Raw genomic sequence first — 4783 nt, forward strand, 5'->3', positions numbered from 1 at the left:
ACAAATCTTCTAGAATTTTTTGAGGATGTAACTAGTAGAGTGGACAAGGGAGAACCAGTGGATGTGGTGTATTTGGACTTTCAAAAGGCTTTTGACTAGGTTTGACACAAGAGATTAGTGTGCAAAATTAAAGCACATGGTATTGGGGGTAATGTGGATAGAGAACTGGTTGGCAGACAGGAAGCAGAGAGTTGAGATAAACGGGTCCTTTTCAGAATGGCAGGCAGTGACTAGTGGAATGCCGCAGGGCTCAGTGCTGGGACCCCAGCTCTTTACAATATACATCAATGATTTGGATGAAGGAATTGCATGTAATATCTCCAAGTTTGCAGATGACACTAAACTGGGTGGCGGTGTGAGCTGTGAGGAGGACGCTAGGAGGCTGCAGTGTGACTTGGACAGGTGAGGTGAGGGGGCAAATGCATGGCAGATGCAGTATAATGTGGATAAATGTGAGGTTATCCACTTTGGGGGCAAAAACACGAAGACAGAATATTATCTGAATGGCAGCAGATTAGGAAAAGTGGAGGTGCAATGAGACCTGGGTGTCATGGTTCATCAGTCATTGAAAGTTGGCATGCAGGTACAGTGGGCGGTAAAGAAGGCAAATGGTATGTTGGCCTTCATAGCTAGGGGATTTGAGTATAGGAGCAGGGAGGTCTTACTGCAGTTGTACAGGGCCTTAGTGAGGCCTCACCTGGAATATTGTGTTCAGTTTTGGTCTCCTAATCTGATGAAGGATGTTCTTGCTGTTGAGGGAGTGCAGCCAAGGTTCACCAGACTGATTCCCGGGATTGTAGGACTGACATATGAGGAGAGACTGGATCAACTGGGCCTTTATACATTGGAGTTTAGAAGGATGAGCGGGGATCTCATAGAAACATATAAGATTCTGATGGGATGGGACAGGATAGATGCGGGTAGAATGTTCCCGATGTTGGGAAAGTCCAGAACCAGGGGTCACAGCCTGAGGATAAGGGGTAAACCATTTAGGACTGAGATGAGGAGGAACTTCTTCACTCAGAGAGTTGTTAACCTGTGGAATTCCCTGCCGCAGAGAGCTGTTGATGCCAGTTCATTGGATATATTCAAGAGGGAGTTAGATATGGCCCTTACGGCTAAGGGGATCAAGGGGTATGGAGAGAAAGCAGGAAAGGGGTACTGAGGGAATGATCAGCCATGATCTTATTGAATGGTGGTGCAGGCTCGAAGGGCCGAATGGCCTACTCCTGCATCTATTTTCTATGTTTCTATGTTTCTCTCTTCTCAAAAGGATAAAAAATGTCTTATGACCCACCATGAATCAGGAGCATCTCACTGCTTTGTCTCTTTTGAGCATTGAGTGTGAAATTGTCAGGTCTTTCAATTTTGATGATATTATTCACGACTTTGCCACAGCTGAGGCCGGAAAGAAACAAGTCTTTGTTTGAAGAGATGTCTTCCGATAATTTTTTGTTTGATATTGCAGTTTAAGCAAGGAAGAAACCAATCTGCTTGAACTTTATGCTGTTTTTGCTGTTGGTTTTAATAGCTTTGATTTTTGTCATTTGTTTGCCACAATCAAGGCCAGGAACTTATCAGTCTTTATTTGAAAATGTTTTGTTTGACATCACAGTTTAAAGCCAGGAAGAACCCATTCTCTGATTGAATTGTGTGCTGGTTTTTAATGTACAGAGCTTTGATTTTTGTTTGTTGTTAAATTTGGATCAATATGCAATGATATTTGTTTAATGATTTTATGAATTGCATGCAATATATCGTATATAGGTGCAGCCTCCAGAATCCAGAACCTTGGGACCGAGGCCGTTCAGGATTCTGCGTTTTTCCGGACTTTGGATCGTCTTTCTGACGTCACGAATCCGGAAACACCCGAGCCCAGGTTCGGGTATTTCCGGATTTCGGAACGTCGGAAAGGGGGGGGGGGGGTCGCCAAGGAGAAACTGTACGGGTGGGGCCCGCCTCGGAGGAACTGTACGGGTGGGGCCCGCCTCGGAGGAACTGTTCGGGCGGGGCCCCGCCTCGGAGGAACTGTACGGGTGGGGCCCCGCCTCGGAGGAACTGTTCGGGTGGGGCCCCGCCTCGGAGGAACTGTTTGGGTGGGGCCCCGCCTCGGAGGAACTGTTCGGGCGGGTCCGCGCTGAGGAGAAGGTGTTCATGCGGGCCCCGCCACCGTGGGGGTGTTCAAGCCGGCGGGTCCCGTCGCAGAGGAGGTGTTGGGGCAGGCCGGTGAGGAGGCCCCGAGGTAAGGGCTGTGGCTGCGAGGCGAGGGGCGGCAAGGCCCAGAGAGCGGTAGGGTCGGCAGGTCTGGATTCCGGAACATTTTACGGATTCCAGACGACCCTGGCACTGATCGGTTCAGAGTCTGGATACCGGAACATTCCGGATTCCGGAACTCCGGATTTTGGATGCTGCACCTGTATTGGCCCTTCCCTTCTATTAGCCTTCGGCCCCTCACAGCCGTAATCTGTACTGCATGGAGGGATTTGAAAACAAGGATGAGAATTTTTAAATCGTTGCTTAACCGGGAGCCAATGCAGATCAGCGAGCACAGGGGGTGATGGGTGAGCGGGACTCAGTGCGAGTTAGGACACCGGACAGCGAGCACAGGGGGTGATGGGTGAGCGGGACTCGGTCTGAGTTAGGACACGGGACAGCGAGCACAGGGGGTGATGGGTGAGCGGGACTCGGTGCGAGTTAGGACATGGGACAGCGAGCACAGGGGGTGATGGGTGAGCGGGACTTGGTGCGAGTTATGACACGGGCAGCGAGCACAGGGGGTGATGGGTGAGCGGGACTTGGTGCGAGTTAGGACACGGGGCAGTGAGCATAGTGGGTGATGGATGAGTGGGACTCGGTGCGAGTTAGGACATGGGACAGCGAGCACAGGGGTGATGGGTGAGCGGGACTCGATGCGAGTTAGGACACGGAATGCAGACAGCTACTGGACTGCAGATTGTAACATATGCAGCAGATATATTCCAAGTCTTCGTGACCTCAAACTGAGATGCATGGCACTGCGATGGGAAAAACTGGTAGGATTTCACTGAAAGTTTTTTGCGAAACATTTTCAGATGCAATAACATTGTTTTTGTTAGAGCTCCCGTGACCTGTTACTGTTAGTGAGCAAATAAAGCCAGGAATCAGGTCTAAAAAGCAAAAAAGAGCAACTGATTTTATGATTTTTAAGAGTTTGTCTGATTGTCTCATGATTTAAGATTCTTGAACTGTACGGGAGTCGAGGGTTATGGGGAGCGGGCAGGGAAGTGGAGTTGAGTCCATGATCAGATCAGCCATGATTTTATTGAATTGCGGAGTAGGCTCAAGGGGCCTTAAGGCCTACTCCTATTTCTTATGTTCTTATGTTCTAAGATGGTGGGGTGGCAAATAGCAATATGGCATTACTGTATCCATTGTTGCTGTTGTTGTAAAAGTGGTCGGTGTAAAAGTTGTTGTTGTAGTAAAAGTTGTTGTAGTAAAAGTTGTTGTTGTTGTAAGATTTATCTCCTGACAAAAAAGTCACACTCAGAGGAGTTCGTGGCCCGCTCAGTACAAAACAAAATAAGAGGAAATATTGCCCAAAACCCGAGATATCCCCCCTGAGATATGTTTTCAAACCCCTCAAGGTGTCTGCCCCGAGATGTCTGCACTCCTCTAATTCTGCACTCTTGAGCATCCCTGATTATAATCGCTCAACCATCGGTGGCCATGCCTTCTGTTGCCTGGGCCCCAAGCTCTGGAATTCCCTCCCTAAACCTTTCCACCTCTCTATCTCTCTCTCCTCCTTCAAGACGCTCCTTAAAACCTACCTCTTTCACCAAGCTTTTGGTCAGCTGCCCTGATTTCCCCTTATGCGGCTCGGTGTTAATTGTTTTACACTATAATACTCCTGTGAAGCGCCTTGGGAGGTTTTACTATGTTAAACGTGCTATATAAATGCAAGTTGTTGTTGTTGTTGCTACTGCTGCCTTTTCTCTCTCTCGTTCGATCTCTCACTCCTAAAGTGCCAATACTGCCTTCTCTCTCTCTCTCTCTCTCCTCTCCAAGTGCGGAGCCTCATGAGTGGGTGAGTGAGAGAAAAAGAAAGAAAGACAGACTTGCATGTATATAGCGCCTTTCATGACCATCGGGCGTCCCAAAGCATTGTACAGCCAATGAAGTACTTTTTGAAGTGTAATCACTCTTGTAATGTCGGAAACGCGGCAGCCAATTTGCGCACAGCAAGCTCCCGCAAACAGCAATGTGATAATGACCAGATAATCAATTTTACTGACGTTGATTGAGTGACAAATATCGGCCAGGACACCAGGGAGAACTCCCCTGCCCTTCTTCTAAATAATGCCATGGGATCTTTTACATCCACCTGAGAGGGCAGATGGGGCCTCGGTTTAATGTCTCATCCAAAAGACGGCACCTCCGACAGTGCAGCACTCCCTCAGCACTGCACTGGGAGTATCAGCCTAGATATTTGTGCTTAAGTCTCTGGAGTGGGACTTGAACTACAACCTTCTGACTCAGAGACGAGCATACTGCCCACTGAGCCACGGCTGACAGTATAGCCTCGATTCCTTGACCTGCTGCAAATGAAGCATCATACCAGGCACAGAAATGTGCAAAATTACCCCTGTATTATTGGATCAATCCAAATCTCTGAAAGCAAAGAAAACGTAAGACATTTAGATATGGATTCAGTCGTATAATAACATAGTGAGATAAAAGCATCAATTTGAGGTTACACATATATCGTGATTAATAGGTTAAGAATTATAATGACCACGCTTGAAGA

Source organism: Pristiophorus japonicus, chromosome 15 (assembly GCF_044704955.1).
Source record: "Pristiophorus japonicus isolate sPriJap1 chromosome 15, sPriJap1.hap1, whole genome shotgun sequence".
Lineage (NCBI taxonomy): Eukaryota > Metazoa > Chordata > Chondrichthyes > Pristiophoridae > Pristiophorus > Pristiophorus japonicus.